This window comes from Triturus cristatus, chromosome 7, assembly GCF_964204655.1.
Source record: "Triturus cristatus chromosome 7, aTriCri1.1, whole genome shotgun sequence".
In the NCBI taxonomy this organism is placed as follows: Eukaryota; Metazoa; Chordata; class Amphibia; order Caudata; family Salamandridae; genus Triturus; species Triturus cristatus.
In genome coordinates this window covers 1878869871-1878885105 of record NC_140590.1, presented here as the reverse complement: position 1 = coordinate 1878885105, position 15235 = coordinate 1878869871, and the positions used below count along the sequence as shown (strand labels likewise).

Sequence of the window (15235 nt, the reverse complement as noted above, 5' to 3'; positions counted from 1 at the left end):
GCAATGCGAAAGAAAGAGTGAGCTTCGGAAGGATGTCAAGTATCTTCCCCCTCGATTTGACCGCATCAAATTTGAAGGCCCAAAGACCAAGGAAGTTCCTTCAGAAGAAGAACCCATGCAAATCAGCTCTGTGCGAGGGCCTTTATCTAAGGAAGAAAGGGAGAGAAGACGGTCGGGCAAGCTATGTATGTATTGTGGAGATTTGGGGCATTTTGTAAAAGAATGCGCTAAGAAGCCCAAGAACAATGCCTTAGTAAAAGACAGGCTCCAACAGTAAGAGGAGTTGCCCTGGTGGGAGCTGAAGATAAGCCGACTCCTGATTCTCAGTTGGTAGCGAATACGTTACAATCTTCGACACCGCATTTAATTGTTGCAAGCACCATTGAATTTGGAGGTGCCAGGATGAAGGATATTTCAGTGATGATTGACTCTGGAGCAACGGGCAATTTTTGTGACATCGGCTTTGCGAAGAGGTTGGGAATTGCCTTTGTAAAGAAAGAAAGACCAGAAGCAGTGCGTGCAGTAGATGGTACCAATTTGTCATCAGGCCCCATTGTACATGATACGGAGGTGATTAGATTAACTGGGCCCGGAAACCATGTGAGCATTTTGAGATTCAGTCTCATAGGCGCACCCCAATTCCAGCTCATTTTGGGGCATCCGTGGCTTACGGAACACAATCCAAGGATAGATTGGGCCAAAAGAACTATTGAAATGGATTCTGAATATTGCAAAAGTCATTGTCAGAATTGGAGTGTGTAACCTACAGCAGTGTCCCCTTCTCGAAATTTGGTTAGTCAAGCTAAAATGATTTGTGTTATGGAGACACAAGAGATTCCCGAAGAATACTTGTATTTGGCCGCAGTATTTGATGAAAAAGAAGCCAACAAATTGCCCCCGTATCGAGAATACGACTGCAGAATAGAGTTGGAACCGGGAGCATCTTTGCCATGCAGTCGCATTTACGCTCTCTCGGAAAAAGAGAATCAACATCTAAAGGAGTACCTAGAATTATATCTTGCAAATGGATTCATTCGCCCTTCTCAATCCCCTGTTTCTTCCCCGCTTTTTTTCATTCCCAAGAAGGATGGAAATCTGAGAACGTGCATCAACTATTGAGCCTTAAATTCAGTAACTAAGAAGAATAGATATCCTCTACCATTAATTTCTGAATTGCTGGATCAGGTCAAGGGTGCACGTGTGTATACCAAGCTGGACTTGAGGGGGGCTTATCATTTGGTGTGAATGGCGGAAGGCGATGAGTGGAAGACCGCTTTTCGGACTAGATTGGGACTCTTTGAATATCAGGTCATGCCATTTGGTTTATGCAATGCTCCGGCGGCCTTCCAGCATTTCGTAAATGATGTTTTGAGAGAATATTTAGATCGTTTTGCTGTCCTCTATATAGATGACATTCTCATTTTTTCTGAAAATATGAGTGAACACGTCCAGCATGTGCGAATCATCTTGAAGACTCTTTTGGAACACCAGCTTTTTGTGAAATTGGAGAAATGTGCGTTCAATGCTAGTCAGGTGGAATTTTTGGGTTTTGTACTCTCTCCTGACGGAGTATCAATGGATGAAGCTAAGGTAAAGACCATTAATGAGTGGCCATCACCTCGAAATGTGAAACAAGTGCAGAGTTTCATTGGTTTTGCCAATTTTTACCGACGTTTCATTGAGAATTTTTCTGAGAAGGTTTCTCCGCTAATCCGTCTGCTCAAGAAAGGAGTTAGGTTTGATTGGACCGTTGAAACAGAGGAGGCCTTCAGTAGATTAAAGAACGTTTTTACGACAGCGCCAGTGCTTCTGCATCCCGATCCTGGGGAGCCTTTCTTTGTTGAGGCTGATGCTTCCAACTTGGCGTTTGGTGGAATTTTATCTCAGAGGGACAAGACCACCGGTCAGCTTCATCCTGTTGCTTACCGGTCCAGGAAGCTAACTCCCGCTGAGTTGAATTACTCCATTGCCGATAAGGAGTTGTTGGCAGTCAAAGATGCTTTTCAGGAATGGAGGCATTATTTGTTGGGTACTCGACATGAAGTGACTGTGTTCACGGACCATCGGAATCTTCAGTTTCTAAAACCTGCTCGAACTTTGACTCCCAGACAGTTGCGTTGGTCCTTATTTTTTGCAGACTATAATTTTGTATTAACTTACAAGCCTGGTTCCGCCAATGGAAAGGCTGATGCTTTATCACGTTTGTATACCGGTGAAGATGTCCCGATTTTGGAGAAAGAAATGATAATACCAAAGGAGAAGATAATTGGGGTGATTTTGTTTCCGGAATTTGAAGAACAATTAAATCAAGTTCTCGTTACCTTTAATCTTGCAGATTGGGTCAAAGATGATGGCAATCGAGAGATAAGAAATGGTAGACCTTATTTCAAAGGAATTATTTTTATTCCTAATGAAGAACTACAAAGGATGATAGTCCAACATTTTCATGCTGATTTGTTGGCTGGACACAAGGGAGTAAAGAAGACTCTGGAATTGGTTCAACGTGAATTTTGGTGGCCGTCCATGGAAACTCAGGTGGGACAATATGTTGCCTCTTGTGAGCAGTGTTTGAAGGGAAAATCAGTTAGAATGGCTCCACAAGGTTTACTTCTACCAGTGCCCCCGGCTCCTTATCCATGGCACACAGTCTCCATGGACTTCATTGTAGAATTACCTTCTAGCCAGGGCTTTTCAGTCATTTGGGTAGTGGTGGATCATTTCACTAAGATGAGTCATTTTGTCCCACTAAAGTCAATTCCCAATGCTTCCCATCTAGCCTCCTTGTTCACTCAGCATGTAGTTAAGTCACATGGGATTCCAAGGGTGGTAATTTCTGACCGGGGTCCTCAGTTTATCTCTCATTTCTGGAGGTCATTTTTGAAGATATTGGACATTGACTCTCGTTTGTCTTCCAGTTTCCATCCTGAGACTGACGGTCAAACGGAAAGGGTTAATCAAGAGTTGAAGCAATATTTGCGTCTATTCCTGATGGATCACGAAGGGGAATGGCCAGATATTATTTGGGCAGCTGAGTTTGCTTATAATAATGCGGTACATTCATCTACGGGTTACACTCCTTTCTATTTAAATTCAGGTAGACATCCAAACACCTTTGTGGGAGGACAAGAGAGTGATGTTCCTGCTGTGGAGGAAGTAGTTCAGAACCTCCGCAAGGCTTACCAACGAGCTACAGATAATCTGATAAAGGCTAAGGCCTCTTACAAGAAACAAGCTGATAAGAGGAGGCGTGCCAGTCCTATATTTGAGTCAGGGGAGGAGGTCTGGATTTCTACATGAAATCTACGTTTAAAAGTAAATCGAAAGTTTCAGCCAAGGTTCATCGGTCCTTTTCAAGTGGAAAGGATGTTGAACCCAGTTAGCGTCAAGGTTCAACTTCCTCCGAGACTCAAGTTCCATTCAGTTTTTCATGTCTCCTTACTTAGGAAGAGTCCTCCGAATTTGAGAAAGAAGGGTCCTCCTATGCCTATTCAAGTCCAGTCTGAAGAGGAGTTTGAAGTTAAGCGGATCTTAGACTCTAGAGTTAGGAGAGGAAAATTGTTCTACCTGGTGGACTGGAAGGGTTTCGGTCCAGAAGAAAGAAATTGGGAACCTAAGGACAATTTGCAGGCTCAACGATTGATCAGAGAATTTCACAGGAAATACCCAAAGAAGCCCAAGAGAGATGAGGAAGGAGTTTTGGGGGGGGGGGTACTGTCAGGACTGGCTCGTTTCAGGCTGCACAACATGTAAAGACACTTCCCAGTTTTGGCAAAATTCATAAAGTGCGCCAATTCAGATCACGTAAAGACCTGTTTCACAATGATCCTCTTTAGTCCCTTATTAAACGACAGATCAGTACCCCGCGGACTCTCAAGATGGCCGCCGGTGATAACCGATCTAGGTTGGCGGTCTAGTGTTTTTCCTCCTCCTCCACGCAGCTGTGCTCGCGACTGTCATCGTGGCAAACTGCGCACTTCAACTGCCTTTCTGAGGGATTCGGTCGCAGTATTTTCAGCGGCGTATTCTTAGGCTGGCATGGTCTAGGTTTGTGAGTATAAGAAGCATTTCCAGAGTATTCTGCTTCCGCGGCTGCGGAAGGTAAGACTGTTTCTCCTTCTATTTCTTGGAACTTGTGAACTTCTATTTTGGGAGAAGCAACAGAGTCAAGGTTCTGACTGGAAACATTTGACGAGTTTGGCAGCCTCTTGTCAAGGAAGAGTACAGACTCTCGAATATAGTCAACTTACCTTACAGCACTCCACAGGCTAATAGGTTAATTAGCTATTGCTGTGTCTTTCCTGTTATCGCTTATCAGCGAAGGAGTGGAGAGTACATTTACCTAAGGAGACAGAGACAATAAAAAGAAAGAAGTTAATTTCCACAAACATCTACAAGTAGGTGTTATGTATACATATATATATATGTATAAAGATACTTACCAACTTTACGAAGTCCTCTCCAGTCGCTGCAAAACACCTGAAGCTTGCCAGTGAAGAGAACTTCAACTGTAAATACAAGAGACCGAAGTATAAATTTCCACATAAGGTTGTGAGGTAAAACACAATGTATAATAGGTTGAGAGCATTAGAGATACAACATAATTAGCATCTGAATAATTAAGTGTCTTACATTAACAGAGTCATTGAGTAGCGGAAATCATTAGAAGGCAACCTGCATGAGAATAGACAGCCACTTATTTAAGACAGGTAATAGCAGTGGGGTAGTGTAAGACTAGAATATAGGAATAGAATGTAATGTGAAATAGTTATATAGTTCTGTCTTGCAGAAAGGACCCTACAGAATTGAAGCAGTCCTGTCTGGCGAAGGAAGACGTGGCGTATCTCTTTTCTTTCCAACTCCCCTTTCCCCCCTTAAGTTGCCTGAGTATATGTATTTATATTATATGTGTGCTGTGCTTGGCCAACTGAGTTGGGAATTGCTGAACAGTCATCGGCTCCTGCGGAAGCTTGGCTTTTTGGGACAGGTACTTGACACCTAAGAGTCCCCACAGGGTACTTCATGTCAACAGACTAAAACCATATGTTGACAGGGCAGACATGGGCTTGCTCATGGCTACTGATGAGGGACAGGAGGAAGAGAGTGACCCACTTCCTGATCTGCTCTCTCAGAACTCTGATGATGGGTCAGTTGATGGTGTAACCTTGGCAGGCAGCCTCACTGTCCAGCAGCAAACTGACTGCAGAACACTTCTCAGTCAGTTCAGACATATGTTTTCTCTGACTCCAAGTCAGACCACCTGATGCACTCATGAAGTGGACACTGGGGACAGTCTACCTGTGAAGAATAAGATCTACAGGCAACCTGACCATGTCAGGCACTGTATCAGGACAGAAGTCCAAAAGATGTTGGATTTGGGAGTCATTGAACCCTCAGAGAGCCCATGGGCTAGTCCAGTAGTCCTTGTGCCTAAACCTCACACCAAAGATGGCAAGAGAGAGATGAGGTTTTGTGTGGATTACAGGGCTCTCAATGCAGTCACTAGGACTGATGCCCATCCCATCCCAAGGGCAGATGAGCTAATAGATACTTTGGCCTCAGCCAAGTACCTTAGCACATTTGACTTGACAGCTGGCTACTGGCAGATCAGACTAGCTGATGATGCAAAGCCAAAGACAGCATTTTCTACCCCCAGTGGGCACTATCAATTTGTGGTAATGCCCTTTGGTTTGAAGAATGCACCTGCCACTTTCCAAAGGTTGGTGAATACAGTTCTCACAGGCCTGGAAGGCTTTAGTGCAGCATATCTTGATGATATTGCTGTCTTTAGCTCCACCTGGGAGGATCACCTGGTCCACCTGAGGAATGTTTTGGAGGCCCTGCAAGAAGCAGGCCTAACTATCAAGGCTACTAAGTGCCAGATAGGGCAGAGTCAGGCTGTGTACCTGGCTCACCTTGTAGGTGGAGGCCAGGTTCAACCATTGCAGAGCAAAATCCAGACCATAATGGACTGGGTTGCTCCCACTACCCAGACTCAGGTGAGAGCCTGCAAAGTCCTGATTAATCCAAGAAGTTCATTGTTCAAACTGATGCACCTGAATTGGGGGTAGGGGCTGTACTGTCACAGTTGAATGATGAAGGTCAGGATCAGCCAGTAGCTTTCATAAGCAGAAGGCTGATCCCCAGAAACGTTGGTCAGCCATTGAGAGATAGGCCTTTGCTGTGGTTTGGGCTCTGAAGAAGTTGAGGCCATTCTTGTTTGGTACTCACTTCATTGTTCATTCAGACCATAAGCCCGTCTTATGGCTAAAACAGACGAAGGGTGAAAACCCCTAACTTTTAAGGTGGTCCATTTCCCTACAGGGGATGGACTATACAGTGGAACATAGACCTGGGAGTAACCATGCCAATGCAGATGGACTCTCCAGATATTTCCACTTAGAGCATGAAGACTCTGTTGAAAATAGGCCTCAGCTAGGCCTACCAGTGCAAGGGGTTCGCCCTTCTCTGCACAGAGTCCTCAGACTATTAGAAAGAAGTTGGCACAGAAACTGAAATAGAAAATACATAGTTTATTAAACCTCAGGAGGTGGAACCACATTCACCCAGCACCCTGTGGTGCTGAATGAAGGTAGCACACAGAGTAGAAGAACCATGGGTCTTTTATACCCACACAGGGGCTCAGGAAAAGGGCGGTGCAAGCATACATGAGAAGAGTTACATACATAGATGGTCATACAGAAATGCACCGTAAATAGTATAGGAGGAGCTAGCAGTTGCTGACTCTGGTAGAAACAACCTGATAGTTACAGACTAAAAACAGATGCATGGACAGTTAGATATTCCTGCGCATGTGCAGGGTAGCAGAGTCTAAGTATAGCCAGTCCTTTAAACAGAGCACAAGCGAAGACAAAATGGCTGCCAGAAATACAAAATGGATTCCACAAAATGTACAGGATAGCCTGTAAATACCAGATGGATTCTGCTAACGCTAATTTAATCGCAGCCAATTTACGACAGACGACCCTTTTAGCGTTAGCTGAAGACATCTCCCATAATCCAGTAGGAAAAATGAAAAATATGCATATTAATTTTTAATAATTTTTTTTTTTTTCTTTTCATAAATTTCCTAATTCATTGCTAGGTGGGCATTTCTCATTCTAAATATTGTTAAGCGGGTATGTATGAGGTATAAACAGAAGTACAAAGGGAACAGAGAATTGGGTCATACAGATAGCAGGAGAGAGTAATTACTATTATCAGAAACAGAATTATTAGCTTTCTAGTCCTTAGCAAATCCTAGAACCATCCAGTAAAAACATTTTCAAGGTTCCTATGCATTTCAGTTACCATCAATTTCAATATCAAAGTATCCAACAGTACATATCTAATAAAAACATTTTCGCTAGACTTTTCCAGTGTTTCCTTTATGAGGGCTAGAGTATCTATCATTATACCCAATACAAACATTAAAGCAGTCAGACATAATATTTATAAAAATGATCCTGGATCCAGGGGACCAGGAGGACCATGAGAATTAGGACGAAGAGCTGCAAAGGGTTGCTCCTCCTCAAAAATGGGACGATCAATGGGGTACATTTTCAACAAAAAGAAAAAGAAGTCCTTGGGAAATTAAAGCCGCTGTACAACCAACCAGAGGGGAGTCTTCTCCCTGTGTCCGTTTGAGCCTCACAGGCAGGCTCTTGTTGTTCCCACGGTGGAGCTGCACAACTCGCAACTCAGGAATCATGGCCTAGTTTCAAGGGAAAAGTTTCTTCTTTCAGGATAGGGCAATCACCCACCAGGGCAAATGCGCTCAGCGATCCTGTCCAGTGTCTCAGGCAGTGCACCAGTTTTCTTCATTTCAATCTAACAGGCACCAGAGACACAGCACCTGTACCCTGAACTCCAGTCCTTCCCTAACTCCTGTATTGCTCTGCTGGCACACTGCTCTTTCGTTGGGGCCATGGATTGCATTCAGTGTGCCCAGGTATCTCCTTTACAGCCACTTTGGGACCAGGATTCAGAGGCCTGATGCTAGGATCTCTGAAGCAACCCTTGTTTCAAAGGGGGTTACCTCAAGCAAAAACCTTCTTCCCTTCCTGGTCGGTCTGTGACTCTCAGCTGGGCATCAAAAGCTTGATCCACGATTTCTCCTTTCTGATTTGTGACCCCGTCTTTCGCCCAAGATAGTAGCAGGGGTACGCTCATCCCAGTGCTTCCGGCTTTCTACCTTCACTGAGGTCCTGGTTGCCAGCAGTGCCTGTGCAGGTTACCTTCACTTTGACTTCAAGCTGGACTGGTGCTGACTCCTCAAGCTGGATCTGATGTACGCGCCCCTCTGGCAATGGTTGTAAAGCAGCAAATATCTATTGGTGGACAGAACAAAAGGTCTTTAGACAAGGCACAAAAATAATCTATCAACAGAGAGGATAGTCTCAGAATACTTCCTAGTCCAGGGACGCCCCATATATTAACAAGGCACCCTGGAACCACTTTCATATATGTGAGAGTAAATAAAACAACAGTCTGGACCTATTGGCAAGTATAAAAACTCTTTAGTGAACTGACAAGAGTAATACGTCACCCAATGCCAAGCAGTCAAGGAAGTCTGTGTTCATTTCTAAAGACCCTCAAGAAAAAGGAAATGTTATACACGTTTTACTCCTAAACATTGCATTATTTGTACAGGACTGCAGACACTTCTAAAATGATTTTTCTTAATTAAAGCACCTATATTGTATACTCAGGACCATGCTCTCATGTTATAGGAGCAACAGGAAAATCTAACACTGCTAATTTAACAGGGATTCCTATTACATACAGAACTAAAAAACTTCAACATAATGGGTACATGTTCTTCAGCGGAACATCTTGTGACTAACAGACTCCTGTAAAACAATATTTTCCTCAAAAATGTTTGCTAAGGATCACATAGACCTCTTCCCTGCATTCTACATTTTCACAATCCAAACTATGCAACATTAGTTCTAGTAAGGACTGTCAGTTTATTTACACAGACTAGCTAATAAAACTAACAATGCCCTTGCAAAACGGTATGTAGCATGAGAATAACAAACAATAGTGGTGTTGTCACCTGAGAATTTTCAAACAAAAACTACCCACAGCTAGTTCCCCTTAAAGATCAAATAAGGAAGCAGCAACCTAGACTACTCATCCTCTCATAATTCCATCAGAGAGGATGGGTAGTAACATAGCAAAATATATTTATTCGTTTTATTAATGCTAATAATGTTTAAAACAGTATTACTGAATAGCCAATTTAATGTCTCATGGTTATTTCACAGACAGTTTAGACAGGCTCAAAAAAAGTAAGAAAAAGAGAGAGAACACATACATTTGCCTACCCTTAATTTGTAGAGGAGCTAGCCTCCACTCCCCAGTTTTGACAGTAAGAAACCTGTACCAGGTTTCATTCTGTCAACACTATCAACCCTAATTTGTAGCAACTGGGCATATACAAACTCTGAGGAGCGAAATAGCACATTTCAGCTAGCCAAAGAACATATTCCTTTAGCAAATGTACTAGTGCAACATGAGGCCGCATGAAGTCAAACTGAATCCCATTGCTTCCTGAATTCAACCCTAAAAACATTTATACTATATATATATGGCAGAGCCATTGTCTTTTAAAGAGAGGTCACATATACTATGTTCATGGAGTGCCCACAAAAACTTGCTTTAACCAAAAAAAAAAAAGGGTAAGCAAAAACCTCTTTCTTCCCCTGCCAGTTCGTCTTTCAAATGTCGAAATGTCAAAACAACGTTGTGCTGAGCCCTACAGGCTTCTAAATGTAGGACTTTGACCTATAACCTATGCAGTTGTCCCAGCATGCATGCAAGGTTTTCATGCGGTGCTTCCAAGTCAAAGTGACCCTAAAGACCGAAGACAGAGCAGCAAAACCCACTCTGTGTGTCTACCAGCAATTTCAGAGGTAAGCTTAATAACTTCTGCCAATTTTTGTACATTGATATGTATAAGCAGTGTGCCAAGCGTTTGTCTAGCAGTATAGATGGTCTATGCTTACATATGTGCATTTACTGGGGCGTAAGGCAGTTTAAAAACTGATCTGACTGGAGAAAACTCATTTAAATAGTGAATTTTTACCCAATTTCGACTTTGATTTTCAGGGCACTTAAAAATTAACATCCTACAATGTTTTTGCATAATAGTCATCCCCAGAATGTCCTCTACATATCCCAGAGATGTGGCATCAAAAATGTATAATGTATACCCCTATAAAAATGAGTTTTGTACGCCTGGGTAAAGTGACATTTTCACATGTAATTGACCCCCTATTGCTGTATAGCACGGCTTAAATGCAATTTGGATGCTAGGAGGTCACAGTATCATTATTAGGCATTATAAATAGTAAAAAACGAATTTGTTTTTGCACCTATTTGAAATAACATTTTTTTTTTTATATAATCAAAATTTATTTTTTTTGTTAATAAATCTAATCATTTTGATGAGTCTACATATGAAAAGCGAGCTGCATCCCTTGCCTATTATATTGAAACACATTAATTCTTAGCCCTAAGCACAGAAGCTTATCTTGAAACATCTTAAGTCTGCGCCACTTTTAAATGAAGGACAGCCATTATTATTTAACATCAAAAACCACTCTTATCCTTATTTAAAAAACAAAAGGCATTAAGAAAAGAAATCCCTACTGTCAATCTGCAAAAATAATGAAACTACATTTCTAACTTTGGAAACAGCAGACTGAAATGCAGAATTTTACTCCGTGTTTTTGACTTCAACTATTCTCTGTAGCCGGAGTCCGAAATAGAAATGGTCTTGTTGACACAGCTGTTTAACACGTAAAGGTGTCGAAATTCACACGCCTTGCAAGTCAACCCTTCAAGCCAACACAAATCTGTCGTGCTGTATAATGTGAATGCCTTTGAATACCCTATACAAAAGATAAATGCTGTGACATTTTGTATCTGAATTTAGTCTATTGTAAAACACACAATTTCGTTTTTCTCTTTACACAGGTCATCTTAATTTTAACTTTCTAAAGGTAAAACTCTTATCCGATAATCCATGTTAATTTTGCGCCACAATTTCCACTGAGAAAATTAATTCTCAATTGGAAAATCGTTTTTATATAGGCATATAGCCCTTAAAATTTCAAGCAAGAGCATCATTTTACTTTTTGTGTAGGATTAATGCAACAGTTTTTAAAACAAATAAAAACAGTTTTCTATGGAAAGTCTAACTGGTCTTTGCACAAAATAGGGCCGAGGAAGGCTCCTTGGGTTTCGTTCCTCAGCTGCCCTGTCTCATCAGAGAAGCTAAACCTCAGCGCAGAACCGGGCCACAGCGAGTGCTCCTAGCCCCCACCTTACAAGCTGCAAGGTCAAAATCTGCCTTGCACAGCCCTGAAGCTGTCAAAGACAAAAAGCCTTCCTAATTTTATCTAAACTGCAATAATTTGCCCTATGGAAAAATTTATTTTAATATACCATTTCTTTTCAAGGGTCATAAATTTAGGTTCAATTCTCAGATTAGCAGGTTCAGCTTAAATTAGAACCTACAACCCTATGGACCCAGCACATTGGCTCACTGAACCACCAAGAACACAAAGCTGCATAGGAACAATTTGCAAATTCGAAATACCCACAATTTTTCCAAGCTAAACCTTTAACCGGTCCATAATTACTCTTCATTAATATTTTTGTACATTAAGGGTGTCATCAAATCACAGGGGTTGCTCTTTCTCTTGCTACACCCCTCTCAATTTCCTTTTGCGACTTATTGATGGTGATGAGACCAAATTAAATTTACTACTTAACAATTTCAGTTCTCAGAATTCTTTCACATATTCACAGTCATTCAATCACACCCTTTTTCCAGTGCTAGCAACATCCAAAACACAATTTACCACACCATAACATGTAAACACACATTTAACCCACAGATCAACACTTAAGACAGAAACAAAAGACAGCCCACAGACTGTACTTAAACCAAACCATTTGTAAATACTAGTTGTATGTCATATTCACCAGATTTGGCTGGCAGAACACCAGAAAAAAAACGCTCTGCATCTCACCACTTATGAATGTTACTAAGTGCACAGACCAGGATCCTTTTATGTACATATTTAGTTCCTCGGGGTACTAGTCACCACTTACAAGTATTTTTATTCCATAATGCGCTGTACATTATAGAAGAAAGACTATACTTAATATACATATCCCTATTAGGCGTCCCCTCCGGGGGGGGGCAGTTGTGCTTCATCAAGTCTCATTTTGGTACCATTCCAAAGGCAACACATCCTTTGAAGTGTGCTAAAGACAGATATGCCAAAAATAGTGCAGAATATGCAATATTATAATCAAAGTAGCACTTAAGGTACCTTTAGTACGATGTGCCGTTCAAATCAATTCAGTTAGAGAAAATTCTCCTCATTACCTGCCTATGTGAATTGCAAGTCACATATGTCAAAACAAACCAAGTTGGCCAACACAAAATATACCATACTCAAAGCCACAGTAAGCGTTACTAAACTACCTTACCAATCACAGGCATCAAAACCAACAGCAAGCGCCGCAGACACTTACCAATCACTTGGTGTTCAGATTCATCCTGCCAAGTTCTAAAATCGACCAAATGGTCACTGCACGGTGAATCAACAGAAGAGATCTCAGTCGAGGACCGGTGCCACCTGGATGGTCAGATCAGAAAGAAAGGAAAAGTCGCCGTGGATGCCAAGACTCTGGTCTTATCGGGCAGTGATCACGTCCAGAGCGAGATTCCAATCCTTCGTCGCGACCAATCCTTTGGGCATCCGAGTCACCGATGAGCCCCACGCTGGGCGCCAATTCTAGAAAATAGGCCTCAGCTAGGCCTACCAGTGCAAGGGGTTCGCCCTTCTCTGCACAGAGTCCTCAGACTATTAGAAAGAAGTTGGCACAGAAACTGAAATAGAAAATACATAGTTTATTAAACCTCAGGAGGTGGAACCACATTCACCCAGCACCCTGTGGTGCTGAATGAAGGTAGCACACAGAGTAGAAGAACCATGGGTCTTTTATACCCACACAGGGGCTCAGGAAAAGGACGATGCAAGCATACATGAGAAGAGTTACATACATAGATGGTCATACAGAAATGCACCGTAAATAGTATAGGAGGAGCTAGCAGTTGCTGACTCTGGTAGAAACAACCTGATAGTTACAGACTAAAAACAGATGCATGGACAGTTAGATATTCCTGCGCATGTGCAGGGTAGCAGAGTCTAAGTATAGCCAGTCCTCTAAACAGAGCACAAGGGAAGACAAAATGGCTGCCAGAAATACAAAATGGATTCCACAAAATGTACAGGATAGCCTGTAAATACCAGATGGATTCTGCTAACGCTAATTTAATCGCAGCCAATTTACGACAACTCAACTGGTCAAGGTTAGTTTAATGTCCCTGCATTTGGGGTGGGGGGGTTTGTAGGAGAGTAGGATCTGCTTCTTATGGTTACCCCCACTTTTTGCTGCTGTAACACTGTTTTTTTACTTTAGTCCGGCTGGGGCCCTGCTATTCAGGACCCCAGCCTAGCTGCTTCCTCTCTAAATTGATTCCATGTACCCTAGGTACATAACAGATTGGATTCTGAGGTGCCCTTATAAGTCCCTAGTATATGGTATACTATGTACCCAGGACATAGGTACCCCAGAGGCCTACCAGGGGCTGAAGCATGTATTATGCCTCCGCTGGAAAGCATTCAAAGTGACACCACAGGTCTGCTACTGCAGCCTGGGTAAGGTGGTGCTTGCACCCCTTACAGTGGTATAGGCTACATATATCCACCTATATATACAGACACATTTAAACCTATAAGTCACTCCTATGACAGGCCTTATCAATCCTGAAGGCAGGGTGCTTGGTTATATGTGATCGGGTGCCCACGCATGAGCAAAGCCCCTCGGCAGCTTTTGGAATCTATTCTACGGGGTTGTCTGTGATGCAGCCTGACCATATACTCTTAAGTGCATTATAATCCAACGGTAAATGCTAACTTTGGACTGACTTCACGGAAACATGTCGTGTTTGGTGTCAAACACCTTAGAATCATACGTGTGGGAGTATGATCCCAGCCTTCTAGAGGAAGAGACATGACAGCACCGGTATACCCAGTAGCAACTTAAAAGAACCCTGGCATCACAAAATGGATGCTGCAGCCACATACACAAGTCTGGCCTCCTGCTGCTGACCGAAACTCCGACAGGGGAGGCCTGGACAATAGGTTTCCTGTCACAGAGAGGTGTCACCACCTCCCAGACAGGCTTTAGTGTATTGGGGCTGGGTGGGTGCATTCTGAGAGTGCTTTGAAGTCCTGCACTGGGCACATTTCGTGTCCCTGTGCATAGTCCATCTCAAACCGGTTCAAGGGCTACCAGCCCCTGCTCTGGAGCGAAACTAGACAAAGGAAATGGGTGTAGCCACCCCTCTTTTCAAACCCTCCCATAGGTGGGTCCCCTGAGTTAGTCCAACTCCTTCCTTGGGTATAAGATAGGAACCCCTGGCAACAGGACTTTAGATATCCCTGGACGAAACCCGTGGATGTTGACCCTAGAACTGTCTAAGTACAAAAGGGTTTGGTCCTAGTCCACCTCTAAGTGTCCTTTAATTTTAAATATCTAACCGCGACTTTCCCCGTAGAAGCTAACGGGAGCTTGCGGCTGTGTTCTCCCACTGCACACGGCCCCCGTGGGTCCCCTGTGTCACTACCTTGGGTGGTTCCTTGGGGTCCCAGCGATTCTACATGCTCTAGGCCTTGTGTCTAGTTAAGTCATGGTTCTTATACCACTATTTTAGTATATGGTTTGTGTTGGACTTGGCCCTTCTGGCAGGATCACCCCTAAACTTTTTTGCGATTTTCTTCGCTTTTTCCCTATGTTGTGTGAGGGGTTTTAGGCCTCTAGGCGCTTTTACACTGTGTCCCAGTGGAAAGTGCGTGCGCGCTGTTACATTTAGTGAGACTGACCTGCCCTCCCATAGGAATGCATGGGGAATGTATGTGTCCATGGTAGTTCCTGATGCGTGGGGAATGCAGGGTCGAGTTTGGTATGTGCGAACTCGTGAGAGTGAATGCTGCGCGATGATGTGTGCAGCGCTACTGTGTCTAGTATAGAAGTGCCACTTCTAGACGCTGGCATAAATGTGAAGTGACTGTCTGGCGTGTGATTGGCTGGTGTGCCTGGCTCCAGGATTCAGGATGGGTCTGCCCCAGTGGTGAGTGGAGAGATCTGC

At 43.0% G+C, this 15235-nt stretch overlaps 1 long non-coding RNA gene across 1 annotated transcript; it reads right to left on the bottom strand.

The window, feature by feature from the left end:
• Positions 1-6515: 6515 nt before the first annotated feature.
• LOC146813594 (uncharacterized) lies at positions 6516-13237 on the bottom strand. Its single transcript, XR_014967000.1, has 2 exons — positions 12553-13237; positions 6516-8327 (listed from the first exon to the last, which is right to left on the bottom strand). It is a non-coding gene; the product is annotated as an uncharacterized LOC146813594 (long non-coding RNA).
• Between the last annotated feature and the right edge of the window lie 1998 nt (positions 13238-15235).